Raw genomic sequence first — 17,031 nt, forward strand, 5'->3', positions numbered from 1 at the left:
CTCCAGGCCAGTTTATGCAATTTTATCAACACGTGGACTTTTTTTTAATCTGGCGGAAAATCGCGTGGCACTGGGATTCGAACCACGGTCCTCTTACACGCGAGGCGGATGTTCTACCTCTACGCCAACGCTGCACCTTGACTGCCGGCAGTCAAGGACAACGTTAATCTGACTACCTGTGGGAAAGGATACAGCGAAAGATTATTTAAATCTATTGGTAGTAAAATTTGGAACTCCCTTCACGTAGAAATTAAACTTGTTCGCATCTGCAAGTTCTCTTCTGAAGCACATATCTTAATTGAGTCATGTACCAACTGAAATTTCATTCGGAATGCTAAGTCTACGTCCTTCAAACCCTATTTCTAGCGCAGTAATACTTTCATACTGGGAAGGTTCGTGGTTTCGAATGTGTATGGCGCATTGTAGTTTCTCTTTATAGTTTGCATTGTCTTGTTAGTCATTTCTATTGTTCTTTTCCACGCATATATCACGGCATGTATTTTTACAGATCTCGAATTGTATTGATCGTGGTTTCTATTTTCTCTGTTTAAAGAGACCTACGCTGTTATGTTTATTCACACCTATGTCGTACCTCTAGGCTACACCTTGGTTATAAGCCTATCTATATAAATTCGCTCATTAGACTGGATTGATAACTGGCCGTCTAGGCCAGTGGTCCAAATATTTCTGTAAACATTTATCCTGTGTTGTTTGACAATGAACTCCAATTTTAATTTGAAATTCAAGGAATGTTTACGCTGTTTCATGTTCGTCATCGGTAATCGCCATCGACTTCTTGTACACTAGCTTTCTTCAGCGTGCTGCGCGCGCTACTTTCCTGTCTGGAACGCTACGCCATACCCATCAGCGTATGCGTGCGCGACGCTAAACTACCGGGTGCACAGTCTGAAAGGATCTATCTACCGATGGATACTGTTACTGCTTGGTAGGTTTTAGTTTTCTTCATTTAGTTCTTATTTTACTTAGCTCATTGACTGAAATTCACGAATATTGATATTGCAATAGGGAAGAAAGATGGACTATTACTCAGCACAGAATACATTCTCTTTCTCCAACAACTTTGCCTTCTGTACGAACACGCATAGGCAAGCAAACCCTGCACGTTAGGAAAATTTGAACACAAAGTATCACCTCCGCATATAATACAGCACTGTTAAGTGAAAGTCGTAGTCGGCACCTTGCTGTTAACCCATTGTACGCTGCCCAGTTGTGACACCTCGAGTCACACTTTTTAAACCAAGCGACACCATGCTGTAGGTTTCTATGGATAAAGGGAAGCGAAAGACGGCGAGTTATTAGTAATTACCTATAGTAAAAGGCACCCGAACTGAATCGTGAACAACCAAACCGGGAAGCAGAGCACATAGTGATGCACACAGACAGACAACGAGGTAGTTTAATGACAGTAGCAAAAGAAATTGTGTGCGAACATCTTTTTTTTTTTCAAATATACATCGGTTTTAAGTACGGTGTCATATGTATGATCTCAAGGGTGCGCAGGAAAGTTAGTGCTCATATGAAAGGCAAGGTTCACATTTAGTTATACTGAATATGTAGGCAACACAAGAACCGCGAATCAAAAGTCGGCGCGGTAGAGCTGTCATGGTAAGCAGCACTTCTTCCCCCGGGAACACTGCCCGTATTCGTTCACATCTCCATCACAATTTGCCTTGCAGAAACCTCCCTTGTAGTAGCACTTTTTCAGCTTATCTGCGTTGGGAAGAAATAAAGAAACAATTGGCCGGAGCTCACCACACCATTGGGTAGGCAGTACTTCTACGACATCATGGCCAAATAAAAGCAATATAGTTGATCTTCTACACATATTTGTTTCATGGACACAGTTATGGCAGTGATGGGGATTATTAAAAAAATAATAAGGATTGTTAATAAAGGAATGAAGCAGTAAACTCGGGGGGGGGGGGGGGGGGGTCTGGCTGTGACGATGGACATGCACATGAGCATAAGACGGAATTCCGCCATCTTGCGATACCGGCAAAATGGCAGCCGCATTCTGTGAAGTCATATAACTTTTTTTGATAAACAGTACCACATCGTCACGAATGATCCATGAAGTAATAAATAATCTGCTGGACTAACTGTTACCGATTGCTTCTTGCACAATGTGAATAATTGCTCTCTGCTATGAGATACAGGGCAACATTTCTTGCAGAAACATTTCAGCCGATCAAAAACTCCTTTAACATGTCTTTGTTGCTCGACGGAATCGTATATCTACAGGACAACTTCGTCTGAACATTCAGGTGTCCCAACTAAGATTTAAGTATATGCAAGTGTCACGTAGCTGAACAAGACCAAGGTAATGTTTGTCTTCGCTAGTATATACTCAGATTATTTCTACATTCCACCTAGTCACATATTTAGTCTTATTAAATAATCAACTTCTCAAATAATATACTTAGCATAAAAATTTGTCAACGAGAAAATTGCAAAGCACCATAAAAAAATGGCTGTGGCTTAGGTAAGGTTAAGCCCAGGATGCGAAGCATACTAGCCTTTATTTTAGTTGTTGAACCACTGTTTAGCCTGGTGAACTGCTGTTGCTTGGCTATATTTGGTTCGGCTAGACGAAGAAACAACTCATGCATTACTTCTTCGCCTTCAAGAGTGGAACGCGACAGCGTTCCCGTCGACCCGCCAAGGGGTGTAAGACAATGGGCTACGGGGCAGCGACTACGCGCCCCGCATTGGACGCGGTGAGCGTCGAGCAAAGCAGCGTTCGGCGCGGCAACGAAATGTGCGCCTGAGCAAGAGACGCACGCCTTAGAAACAGCGCGTTTCTAAGGCAACACCGCATTCACTAGAGGCGCTTTTGTACCGCTTTGAAGCGTTGTACTCGTGGCTCAGTGGTAGCGTCTCCGTCCCACACTCCGGAGACCCTGGTTCGATTCCCACCCAGCCCGTCTTGCAAGAGTTGAGCCAAAGCCACTTCTCCTCTGTCGTGACGTCACGGTGTCACGTGATTTCATGGTCACCGCCGCGCCTGAGGAGCTGGGTTGAGCCCTCGTAATATGCTTCGCATAAAACATGCTGGCTCTCCGGTAATCGGGAGTCGATGTAAGCATGAAATGGTAACCCGCAAATCAAATTGATTAGATATTATACTAGCCACTATATTAAAATGGGTGTAGTGCATTTTCTCAACGCACACCCCACCACACCGCACAACACCATAGTGTGCACTGGTCAATGTACGCGCTTCCAAGCTAGAAAAAGAAAACCGGTTGAAAGCACGACAATCAGCGACACGCAGCGAAAGACGCCAGGTAAGCAGAGGGATTTGCCCAGCTGCAAAAAGAAATGAGCCTGAAGGACGCGCCATGCAGCGTGGCGCCGTCTCTCCTGACGACGCATAAACAACGTCGCGGAACTTACGGACCGCTGGCCTTCCAAAAAGCACCGGCAACTCTGTCTCAGCGCCAAACTATGAGAGTGAAGTTTATGGTGCCCTGTATGTGCCTTTCGAACGTCGCTATTGAAAATGACACATAAAACATCAGTGTACTAGAAATTAATGCTTGAGTGATATTGTGAACAAACTTTAGGAAGAATTTGGAAGCAATATTTTTTTTGGTAATTTGTTTAGCACGTGACTGGCGTATGCAATGCGGTCCTGTACAAAGGGTTCGGGGCCAGAGACTCCCTGTTCTCAGTGATTGCACAGATGATCTCGCTTTTTTTTCTGGCGACTGGTCCAGGTGTTCTCGTCTGAATGCCTGGATAACGGCTCCGGCTTTTGGCTCAAGGCCACTTGAAGGTCGCCGACAATGGGAGCTAAAAGCATTTCATGCTTAAAATTTTCGATAGAGCTTTCCGTTGCTCAGTGCGTGCTAATAAAAGCGTTTTTTCAAGCGTGACGGAAGCCCGCGAATAGACGCAAAGTGCCTCGAGCGACCAGTTCCGTGGCTAAAATGATGACGACGGAAGGCGACGGCATCCCGATGGTGTCATGACAACAAATGCATGATGACCGTCGTATGACAGCGGCATGATGTATGATTAGAAATGCGTGATGATGACTGTATCATGCATCCTCTTTGACAATGACATGGCGATGACGGCAGGAGGAGAACTGGATGCTGAAGCTGGAGTGACGGTGATGGCACGACCATGATGGTATGACAAAACAGAATGGAGCGGCAATGACGATGGAGGCATGACCAAGATGGTATGACAACGACGGGATGACAAAGGATACAATACATCGCTTATTTGAGGAGGACGCGATGACAGCCACGACATAACAGCGGCAGCATTATCACGATTTCATGACAGTAACATGATTACGATGGAATTACCAGCAAGAAATGACGCGATGACTAAAATGGTATGACGATGTCGGAGTGAGGAAAATAGGATGCCAGCATTAAAGTAATGACCACTGTGAAAAGGCAGCGTGATGACAATGGCTAGATGACAAAGGTATAAAGAAGATAGTGTAAACGAGCGTTGTTGTTGTTGTAGCCTGTGGCACGTGTGCAGGCAAGGTGCGCTATCTTCTTTGTTCTTTTGGGCTCGACCCACTCTTGCCCTCGACCCACTACCTACATGCGGCATTATCACCACTTCCGAACGAAAGCGTCGTCTGGATGCTGCAAAATAGACGTAAGCAATGAAAACAAAACAAACAAAGGAAAACAATAACAGAATGCAGGCAGCGCGAAAATATGAAAACAAAAATTTGCTTGGCTTAACTCAGTTATGCCTTTGTGTGCGTAGCGAGAGGTACGGTTAATCTTATTGTTTAGCTTGGTACTCGCTACGGTTACATCTTTATCGTTCAGCTTCGTACGTGTGAGTGTTTAGGTTTGGTTGTTACCTCTCGTTGAGTTATGGTTACATTAAAGACTAGATATTTTTAGAGTGTAAGGCATTTATTTTCACATTCTTCATCTTGTTTCATAATTGAAACAAAGACTTGCTCCAATGGGCGGTGAAGTAGCAAGCAGCCGCCTGAATGGTTCCGACATAGTACTTTGATGCCGAAGTTTGTCTCTGGTAAACCAGGTAGATCGTGGTTCCTCATTGTGTAGTCAGAGCCACTGGCCAGATTCTGGTTGAACTTATTTTTAAGTGGAACGTTAGGCGAGTCTGGGGTCCGGTTAAAGTCTCCTGCCCCGACAAACAGTTCCGCGGCAATTCCACGCTTGGCCATACAGGTGGCCACTACTTCAATGGTTTCCTGGATGGAGTTGCTTGGTGATAAGTACAGCGCTTCAAAGGCCAGACAGGTTTCTACCAGCCGGACGGTACATGCTTCACCGTTGGCAACTGCCACGGTAGGCAACGGAGTGGCGGCAATTCCTTCTTTAACGTAGACGCAGACTCCGGCATTCTTGTTACCTTCGACAGGAGTGGCATGAGTCACCATGCTAAAGCCAGGGATTGTGATGGTTGGAGATTCCAATGCATGCAACGCCGACTCCTCCTCTGTTGTTGGAACACGGTTTCAGCGGCGCCTCCTCTGACATCATCCCAGATGGCGCGCTGACCGGCACTGCCAGCTGCGACGATTGCTAGGCAATGGCCCAGCTCGCGGTGTGGCCACCGGCCACAGTGAAACGGCGAGAATACGGACAATGTAGCTCTCGCTACATAAACGTGCCGCTGACACAGTCAATGAACACAGGCAAGCTCACGAAGATAGATGAAAAAACAGAAACAAAGAAGGGTGAATGGAAGAAAGAAAATTACGAACACGCAGTGTACGGCTTCATGCGCAAAGCATGAACTATATCCGAGCTCGGTTGTCTTTGTGTCCCGGTCCGTGTCTGTGATTTTGTGTCCGCGACCACTTCGTAGTTAACGTCACTGACGCATCGTAGTACTTTATACGGACCAAAATGCCGGCTCAGTAATTTTCCACAGAGGCCACGGCGGCGAATAGGGGCCCTCACTCAAAGTTGGTCTCTGGGGTTGTAGGACACGCTCCTGTGGTGGATGTTGTAGCGTTGTGCATCAGTCTGCTCCTGCTGATCGATGTGCAGCCGCGTGAGCTGCCGAGACTCCTCGCACGCTCAGAAAATTCATTGGCGTCAGTTGTCAAGTGGTCCCTGTTTTGACACGGCAGCATACCATCCAGTATCGTCCAGACTTCGCAACGACAGAGAAGGCGAAATGGTTTGAGTCGCGTCGTCTCTTGCACGGCGGTGTTATACGCGAAGGCCACGTAAGGCAAGATCCGATCGCATGTTTTCTGTTGGACATCGATGTACATGTAAATCATGTCTGCCATCATCATATTGAGTCACTCCGTAAGTCTATTGGTCTGTGGGGGATACGTGGTCATTGGTGGATGCCTGGTGTTCCCTAATTCAAAAACTTCATCCATAAGCTGGGCAGTGAGTGCTGTCACTCACTGTGTATAATAGCTGTGTTTTACCAGTACTCACCTACGGCGCAGAAACCTGGAGGCATACGAAAAGGGTTCTGCTTAAATTGATGACGACGCAACGAGCTATGGAAAGAACAATGATGGGTGTAACGTTAAGGGATAAGAAAAGATTGGGTGAGGGAAGAAACGCGAGTTAATGGCATCTTAGATGAAATCAAGAAAAAAATGGGCATGGGCAGGACATGTAATGAGGAGGGAAGATAACCGATGGTCATTAAGGGTTACGGACTGGATCCCAAGGGAAGGGAAGCGTAGCAGGGGGCGGCAGAAAGTTAGGTGGGTGGATGAGATTAAGAAGTTTGCAGGGACGGCATGGCCACAATTAGTGCATGACCGAGGTTGTTGGAGAAGTATGGAAGAGGCCTTTGCCCTGTAGTGGGCGTAACTAGGCAGATGATGATGAGGATGAAGGAGTGCTGTCACTTTGTTATGACAGTGGAGAAAGCACCATGACGCAGCACGATGTGGCGGATGAAGAACTGCGCTACCTCTGAAGCCATGGCTCGTGGGATGTCTAATGGAGGTATCCTGACTCCTCTGGGTGCTGTACAAGTAAGTATAGAATTCTTCCCCTTCTTTACTATATCTTCGAGATTGCTTATGATATTACCCTGCTTATAGTTCAGTGCATACATCTTGGTTTGTCCTATGCTCGGTTTCTGTCTCGCGGATTTCATGCTGCGTCAATTTTTTACGGCTTCTTCAGTCTTTCTTACGTTATAGTTTCGAATATCCGTTATATTCGCCTTGTTGGTCAGTTTTGACAGTTCCGCGAATTTTATCCTATCTCTTGTGTTGAACACTTTCATTTTTTATGGTTTCTTTATAGGGTCCTTTGTTACTTGGGAGATCTTGTCTACTGGTTGCCTCGGCGCCATGCCTCCAATTTCTATTGCTGCCTCTGTAGCCAACCTAGTTACAGTTTCATCCATTAGCTCTATGTCATCAGCATCTCTCTGTTCCGAGGCTGTATATTTGTTTGCAAGTACCAGCCTGAACTCGTATGCTTTTACCCTTACTGCCACTAGGTTGATCTGTTTCTTGTTGACCAATTTTGCTCTTTCTCTCTTCAAATTAAGGTGAATTGTAGCCCTCACTAACCTGTTACTACTACACCTTTACCCTATACCTATCACTTCTAGATCCTGCACTATGCTGGGATCAGCAGAAAGTATGAAGTCAATTTCATTTCTTGTTTCGCCATTAGGGCTTTCCCAGGTCCACTTTTTGTTGCTATGCTTCCTAAAAATGGTGTTCATTATTTGAACCTTATGCTTTTTTTGCAAATTCAACCAGCATCTCTCCTCTAGCTGTCTTACAATCGACGCCGTAGTTGCCAATTGCTTGTTCACCAGCCTGCTTTTTCCCCCTTTTGCAGAGAAGCCGCCAAATACTACAGTATACTGAGTTTGCACTTTTCTGATCGCTAATTCAACATCTTCATTAAGCGGATCTACTTCCCCATCAACATGACTGGATGTTGGAGCGTATCCTTTTACTACCTTTAATGTGTACCTCTTATTAAGTTTCATTACGACAAGCTACCTCTTATTATTGCTGTAGAATGCGTCAATGTTGCGCGCTATGTCTTCATGGATTAAGTATCCTACCACGTATTTCTTATCTAGGAAACCTCTATAGCAGAGGACATGTCCGTTATTCAGCAATGCATAAGCCTCACTAGTTCTTCTAATCACGCTGAGGCCGATGAGATCCCAAACAAAGTCTGATAATTCTTCATTGTCCTGCTAATCTAGCCTCACTAGATAGGGTTCGGGTGTTAAACGTTGCAAGGGTCAGTTTCTATTGGCGGCATTCTTAGCACCCTCTGCGGCGTTATAGGTCTGACCACCGCCTTGGTCAGGTGCTCCGTAGCTGATGGGGACTGAGGGCCATTGGGTAATTGAGTAAGCCATCTGGGAGGGGGTGACCGAATACTGCACCATGGAGCCCAATTCCTGATATGGTGAGCGAGTGTCTTGTTGAAGTTTTGTGAGCCTTCTTAATTTTGTGGCACCTGGATTAGTATAGCCCCACTCACTCTCGGCATCATTTTGCCGGTGACAGGCGTCACCGAAGCCTGCAGAAGTTGTGTTGAAAGTGCTTCGATCGTAACTGATTTTATGCGAACGCCAGGATTGTTAAACAAAAAAATTAAAGAACAGGGAAGACTGAATCAGTACCTCTTTTGCCCTGCGAAGAAGCATAAGTCAAAGTTTTTTTTTTTTTTGGGGGGGGGGGGGTGAGAGAAATGAATAACATGTAGCCGAAAAAATAAGCGACAAGAACGAACGTCGTGTCTGTAGCAGTACTCTATCCTTGAGTTTTTCAGTTTTCATTTTTATCTTGGAAGGTTACAACCAATATTGAATATTAGCTTACGTAATTGAACCTATAAGCTAAGCTCCCCAATTGACCCGGTCCTATGTTTTCAGACGGAATTGTATGGTGGCAGCGTTCACAGTCTTTTATCTCTTGAACACACGTACCTCCCGGCATCGTCAGGTTTGTTTATCTTTGTTTGGTAACATAATGACGGTATGTTAGATCACCTGTGACATGTTTTAGCAATAGCACTATGCACTCATTCCGTAGTTTTTAATGAAGCTTATTTACGCATATCATCGCTTACAGTGGTTCTCTCTGCAATCCATAATGTCTTGCCTATATTTCAATGTTGAACACCCATCATTCTCCAGTCCCTCGATCGTTGCATGAATGCTTGCTTTTTTTCATAGCGCCCTTAAATTTTTGTGCACTCGTTGTGTACACATAGAATTTTATACAAAAGGTACCATTGATCTCAAATATTCTTAACTGCCGTGCAAAATTTAGCAGAGTCTGGTAAATGCGGTCTTACATTCCTAGCAGCCCACATGCCCAATTCAAGGCCATAACCAGGGAAACGGTAAGGGGATTCTGACACCCCCCAGTATTACCACACCAGTGATAACACATTTCGCACAACTCACGCGTATGCTATTACCTGTGTATTGAAAAATATATAATAGGCTTATACAATTATGTCTTAGCGCTGACCTCGTTTTCCTCACCCGCCGTGGTTGCTCAGTGGCTATGGTGTTGGGCTGCTGAGCACGAGGTCGCCGGATCGAATCCCGGCCACGGCGGCCGCATTTCGATGGGGGCGAAATGCGAAAACACCCGTGTGCTTAGATTTAGGTGCACGTTAAAGAACCCCAGGTGGTCAAAATTTCCGGAGTCCTCCACTACGGCGTGCCTCATAATCAGAAAGTGGTTTTGGCACGTAAAACCCCAAATATTATTATTATTATCGTTTTCCTTGAAATCAATAGTGAATATTTCCAAATGACAGCCCCGGTCCACACAGAATCCCTCCCTAAAAAAATCCCTAGCTAAGGTGTAGGCGCAGCTTTTGCGACCACGAAAAGTGGCTGCACTAAAAGCACAACGATAGTGGCGAACACAGTCGGCGATCACCGAAATCTGATTCTGCGGGTGAAGCGCGCCGTCTTTTATACAGTAGTCAGCGAAGGTTCAAGAGTAATCGCTGGTGCCCATCTGTCTTCCAGAAAGTACTACTGAATTGGCGTCGCGCATAAAATTACATCGCACCAGGTGCCGTGACAACAGACAGCGATAACACATCCAGAAACTTCCGATACATGCAGGCGCTTCCTGCGCAGAGCGATGACATTTAACATTTGTTAGCCGATTAAGGGCGGTCTGCCGAGAAAGATAAAGCAGACGTGTCATTATTATTGAGTTTGCAATATTTACTACAAATTCACTTTTGACAAATAAATAATAAATAAGGCATGTTAACATTTACCAGATAGAGCCAACCAGACGTAATTCAGCATCTAGTGGTAATTCTAGTAAATAGAGCACTATTCACGGTTCTTACCTATTTTGCAGCAGGATTTAAAACCAGAGCAACCAGGATAGGGTAGGTAAAGCGTCTTCGGGCAGTTTGTGTGATACACGCACCCATAACCTTTTTGGTCACACACTGAAGGTTTCCGCGCTGCAAATAATTTAGTTGCAGGAAGGATTACTCCAAAGGATGATGTAAGCTTACCGTGCACTTTTAATGGGGATGGGGCAGTGCCTGAACAGGGATTCAACACAGAAATTTCGCAGCCGCACTCTTTTTCTTATTATTTACTCTTCAGGCCACTACATTATTCGGCGAGATGCTCATGCACAGCTTAGGAGTAAGCACTATTGGTCTTAAAGATCCCGTCTACATTTTATTTAAATATGACAAAGCACAGATCGTTGCCATCAATTCTGCATGTTTATTGTTTACACCTGTTTAATGTTATATGACTGACAGAAACACTCCTAAGTCCTTCCTGTAAAAAACCGCTTTTTTTTTCAACAGATGCGCGCAGAAAGCATTAAAACAACTGTAAGAAAACTGTTCTAAGCTGCTTTACAACCTACAGTAATATACAACACACCTACAGCGCTGGCAAATGGTTATTTACGCTGCTTCACAGGCATTCCGGATAACAGCTTTTTTTTATATTCCAATTTTTATTATGTTTCTCTAAGCTGGGGTACCCCTGCTTTGTATTCATTTATACTTTACAGCGCTCGACATGAACTTATCAATCACTTATCAAGTTTAAACTTCTGCCTAGCGTAATTGAAATCATTGTCATCATTACATGCATGCAAGAATTACAAGGCTCCGAATTGGCCACACAGCCCTACTTTGCATACATTTATTAGAGAAAAGTTTACATCTTTGCTCTCGTAGCTTCCAGTACTGCCTAAAGGGGCACAATATAACAAGCAACATTAGAAGATATCAAATCTAGGGCAATATTTACGCTTTTCGTTTTCTTTGATGAATAAACTTCAACATGAAATGCATTGCAACGTTATAAAATGCAGCGACATTTTAACGTTATAAAAATGCCCTTCGGCATTTCATCCGCACCGGAGGTATTTCAACAAACCATGAGTCAAGTATCAGGACCTTCCTGGTGTGCTAGTACACATTGACGACATTTTAGTTTGGGGTTCCAGTAAGAAAGAACACGATGAACGGTTCACGGAAGTGCTTAATGCTGCCGACAAAGGATGATTTAATTTTCAACACGCAGAAATGCAAGTTCGGTGTGCAATCAGTCAAATTCCTTGGTGACGTCATAAGCCCAAAGGGCATTATCGCCTGACCGAAGGCTTATCGAAAGCTTGGCGAAAATGCCGACACCAACGTTCAAGACTGACGTCTAGCGGATGCTGGGAGTGCTTAACTATTTCAGCAATATCATCCCAAGGTTGTCCGAGCGAACGACGCTTTTACGAGAGCTTATCAAGTCCCGTGCAGAGTTCCAATGCACAGCAAACCACACGCAAGAGTCGCAAATCTTAACGCAAGTTTTGACTACCGCCCCCCCTGCTTGCAATCTTTCATCCGCAACGAGAAACTAAAATAACGTGCGACGCATGAAAGGAAGGTGTCGGTGTAGCATTATTGCAAGGCTACAATAGTGAATGGTGACCGGTAGCATATGCATCTCGTGTTTTAACCCGAACCGAGCAAAGCGATGCACAAATTGAAAAGTAGGCACTAGGAATTTGTTTTGGCTGTGAAAGGTTTCACGAGTTTGTGTAGGGAAGAAAAGGGCTTATGGAAACAGACCGTAAGCCGCTTATAGCGATCGCGCAAATAAAAATCGCCGTCATGCCACCACGAGTGCAAAGATTCTTATTGCAGCTACTAAAATACAACTTCGTGTTGCCGTACATTCCCGGTAAGCCGCTGGTTCTTCTGACATGCTACCACACTCAACGGCTGACCAGGACAAAGATCAATTTGGCACTACCTCTGGTACCACAGACGACGTGGAGATCCATGCGGTGCAGTCCTTGTGCTACATGGTCACTTCCGAAACGCAGCGGTTACTGCAGCAAGAAACGTCTCGTGACGTATACCTACAGGCCGTGAGGAAGAGCTTAACAAGCAGGCAGTCGGTGAACGGGAAACTCAAGTCATCTGCGAAAGAACTGTCAGTCATTAATGGAATAGTGCTGAAGGGCTCGAAAGATGTAATACCGAAGAGTATGCGACAAAGCATCCTGAAAAGATATATGCTCGCCACCTCGGGTTGCAAAAGTGCAAAGAGAGGGCCCGACCTCTTGCATTTTGGCCCGGTCTGAATGGCGACATCCCTGCGCTAGTAAAAAGCTGCGCAACCTGCCGAAAGTGCGCCTACAGGCAACCGCATGAACCACGTCTAATGCGGCCAGTTCCAAAATGTGCTTGGTATAGGGTCGGCGTAGATATCTTTTCTTATGTTGGAAATTCGTACGTGGTTGCTTACGACGCCTTTTCAAATTTCCCTGAGGTTCAGAAACTTGACGACACAACTGCAGCAACTACGATCGCAGACCTTAGCGCTATGTTCGCCAGGCACGGCGTACCTGTAAATGTTTGCACGGATAACGGACCCCAGTTTTCAAGCCACGAATTTGCCAGATTTGCCAAAACATACGACTTCAACCATGTAACCTCCAGCCCCCATTATCCGCAGTCGGACGGCTCGGCTGAGAAAGGTGTGCAAATCGTAAAGCGCAGCCTGAAAAAGACTCGAGAGGCGAGGGAGGACTCCTGCCTGGGCTTACTAGCCTATCGCTCAACACCGCTGGAAGATGGGCATCCTCCGAGTGAGCTTGTGCAAAGAAGGCGACTTCGTTCTAACCTTCCTGACTTCGGTGGGGTGTCCCGTACCCGGGTGAGGAAGCACCACCAAGCCAAGGCCGGGAAGCCTTTGCTAATACTGCGCAGAGGCACGAAGGTGAGGCTTCAGGATGCGACTGTGTGGTCCCCAAAAGCGTAGGTCGTTGGTTAAACTGCTCCACGTTCCTATTTAGTGCGAACGCAAGATCACCGTGTTCTGCGGCGCAACCACCGATATCTACTTAGGACGAGTGAACAGTATAGCGGAGAAAGTGATGACGACTGCGAGGAGAATCCACCATGTGAAAACTCCCGTGCGCCGGCGCCTGCAGCACCAGCTGAACCAACAGTGCAAGCCTCCGAGGCGTCATCTCTAGAAACAGCCGTAGGATCAATGCTGCCAGCAAGTGATGACTATCTTTCACCTAGCATCCAACCGACGCATGCTACTAGAAGGTCGACTCGTGTCGTCCGGCCTCCCCAGAAGCTTCATTATGATGAACATTTTCAGCAAGTCTCATAAATGTGTATATGTCATAAATGTGTATTTGCCAAATGTGTATATGTATCTAAGTCTTTTTTTCTTACCCGAAGGAGGATGTACCGGACACGTGTGCTGATTATATCAGCGCGGATGCGCATCGGTGATGCGCAGTGTGTACAGCGCGCTGCATTCATGTCTTTATAAGCCACGCTCTCAATAAACCTTGGTTCTTTCCTGCACTGACTATGCTGCTGTAAGCGTCGTCTCCCAGTGGCACGTTACACCAAGCTCGTTACACCATATCCAAGCTCTAAATATTTTGAGAACCTGTTTATGCAGACCTTTAGTGATCTTCAGTTTATGAGAGTCCTTGATTATTATTTATAATTAGCTGTCTTATCTTGGCTAGAGCGCACAAGCGTGGTACCTAATCATAGCGAACTAAATATTCCAGCTGCGAATATATGCGTCGGCGTTTGAATATTCCACATGCCATTCGATATTCAATACTGAAAATTACTATTCGACGTATATTAGAAAGATAATATTCACACAACTCAAATAGAAACGGGTTCATAACTGACAGACCAACAATCATGATCATCCTTATTAACAGGCTGTCTAAGTCTACTGCAGGAAGAAGGTTCTCCAAGTACCCTTGTTTAACAACTGAATATTGGTAAGCGCAGAGGTCCAAGGCGTGACAGAGGAGAGACAGAAGCACAGGACAAGCGCTTGTCCAGTGCTTCTGTGTCCTTCTTTTGTCCCGTTTTGGAAGTGCGCATACCAGTATTCAGTTGTTAAGCATGAACCAACTTGCCCAGCAATAACTTTTTTTGAGTGCCACTGTCTTGCACTTGGTGATTACAACTTGCACCTGCAAATATCCTCATTTCTTCATTATACCTAACTTTCTGCCATCGTCGACTGTGCTGCAGTTACATTGGCACCTATTATTTATTGCTCTACGGATGGTCTGCCCTGCGCATTACGTAGCCTGTACTACTGAATTTTTTTCTCCTAATGTCTACTAGAATATCGGCTATAACCGTTAGCTCACTGATCCAGACCACTCTCTTCTTGTCTTTTAAAGGTACGCCTACCATTTTTCGTTCCGTCATTTTTTGCGCCGGTCAGTAGCTTGTACTCGAGCTCCTTTATTAACCTCCAAGTTTCTACCCCATAGGTTTGCACAGGTGTAATACAATATTTGTGCACTTTTCTTTTCAACGACTGTGGTAATCTCCGAGTCAGGATTTTTTATTGCCTAAAACATGGCTTGTAGAAGAAGATAATTTTAGCACACTTACATCACGGACTTATGTCTAGCTAATAGCGTCAACAGAGTTTTCCGAAGCGAAGCAAATGCTATTCTCTCGCGTAATTACTTTTCGTTGTGTTCAATCATCGTGAAAATGACCGTGAAATCTTATTGTGAAAACACGCAATATATATTTGTATGGATACCAGTCTACTCAAACAAACGAAAAAAGAAATATTCGCTCAAATATTTAGAAGTTATTAAAACATACCAATAACATACTTACCAATAACGACCGAAACTATGCAAGAGGCTGCTAATACTGCTCTGTAAAAATAATGGTTGGGCTGATCCTGCTTCATATCGAAAGTCTCGTGGATAACGCCAGACGATTTTTGAATTTGCAACGAAAATGTTCGAGCTGTTTTTATCCTCTTCGCAGCAAACACTTCACACACTTGTAACGTATTACATTGCCATAACAATGCACGCAAACCAGCTGGTGGGCTGAATATTGCCTTTCGGTATCTACGCACCTGGCTGCATTCACCGTTTTAGGATGGTAACGTGTTTTTTTCCTGGCACTGACGTGTTCCCTTGTTCATAGATGCGTTGTAACTACATTAATATGCTGCGACATCAAAAGATTTTCGGGCATGACCTAAAAAGTACATACGTATGTATTATAAACATCTCTATGATACTGTGGTACATGCCTGTTTCAGTCAGAACTTGAAAATTAGTATAGTTACACCAGCACATGAGCATTGCCTTTCTGTTAGAGGATCATAAAATATAGCATAGGTATAGCAGTACAGCAGCCAGCCACATAAATGAATTACCTGCAACAAACGAAGATTGTTGCTGTGATATTTAGGTGTTGTTTACAACTTCCCTTGAAGCTGACATTTCGAGTGTGTGCCACCGCAACGCTAAATGACTCACTACAGTAATCACCTGTTGAAAAACGAAACAATGTAAAGGATTGTTCTTGAAGATCAAAAAAGTATTAGCGCAATAATAAAGATCCCTATATCACGACAGGGCGCATGCGTTAGCTGCAAGTAAAGCCTACAAACCCTTAGTAGTCAACATGATGTCTAAAAGATAATGTGTAAAAGTGCATTGTACTTCTCGTGGTCAAATACATCAGTTCGTGCACATGTTCATACACGCTCTCTGGCTGTATTTAGCACATGTGCTAATATTCTGCGTATGCTTCACTGAAAATAAATAAATTTAAGCACCATTTTGATTACCACTGAAGACGGCCTACATGTTAAAGTGTTTTTCTGACTAACAAAAAAACTTTCCCAAGGCCACCGATGTAGATACCTAATACGTTCTTTACAGGGCAGCCCTCAGTCAATACGATCATCATAATTCCATTCCAAGTGTAGCTCCCATGGTAGCATGTTGCTCTTTTTTCCTCGTGAAGTAGTGCTTCTACGCATTGAGTTTCGCAGAAATTCCAAAAGTACACCTCAACAAACGTTGTCTGTTTCTGCAATGTGCAGGGCAATTAGCTCAAATCAAAATTAGTCTCTAATTGAGATCCCTACTACCGGTGGCTGCTTCTGGCTGAATATGTCGCTGGCGGTACGAATCAAGTATGCTGAAGGAGCATCAAGGCCTCCATACTTCTAAAATTTCATCCCGGTTCGTTTAGAATGCCCGTGGCTTTTTCGTACGAGCTAATCTTCTTGGGGATAGTTTGTTGCCAGCTGTTTTACTTCTTGACAGTTCCGGTACCTGTGCTCAATAATTTGTGAGTCTACTCCAAACCACCCGCTTTATCATTCTCATTTTGTTTGCTGAATTTGTTTCAGCGATGGTCAATATTAGACAGTATGTCACCACCGAACGAATGGGTGTGCCTGCCAAAGAAACGTGGCACACATATCTCCCCCCCCCCCCCCAGAAAAAGCCTATTTCGACAACTACTGCGGTGCTTGCATCATCCTTGGCAATTGAAATGTAGATGCACTGTGTCGTTCAAGCTGCACTTCCCATTTCATTTCGGCGGGACATAAGGGAGTATTATTGGAAATCTCAATCAAACATGTGGTACACCACCGGCCATAAGATAGGCGAGTCAACAGTGATTCCATTTCAAAAGATTAGTTGTCAGCGTTACATACGCCACTTGTACCTGTGTGACTGTGTTCTGTAGC

The 17,031-nt window shown here is 44.7% G+C and overlaps 1 long non-coding RNA gene across 1 annotated transcript; it reads right to left on the reverse strand.

Annotated features, from left to right (window-relative positions):
* Window positions 1-1,407: 1,407 nt before the first annotated feature.
* LOC135897716 (uncharacterized) lies at window positions 1,408-15,275 on the reverse strand. Its single transcript, XR_010563125.1, has 3 exons — window positions 15,144-15,275; window positions 10,323-10,442; window positions 1,408-1,731 (listed from the first exon to the last, which is right to left on the reverse strand). It is a non-coding gene; the product is annotated as an uncharacterized lncRNA (long non-coding RNA).
* Window positions 15,276-17,031: the final 1,756 nt, after the last annotated feature.

The sequence above is a fragment of the Dermacentor albipictus genome, chromosome 3, assembly GCF_038994185.2.
Source record: "Dermacentor albipictus isolate Rhodes 1998 colony chromosome 3, USDA_Dalb.pri_finalv2, whole genome shotgun sequence".
Taxonomy (NCBI): domain Eukaryota; kingdom Metazoa; phylum Arthropoda; class Arachnida; order Ixodida; family Ixodidae; genus Dermacentor; species Dermacentor albipictus.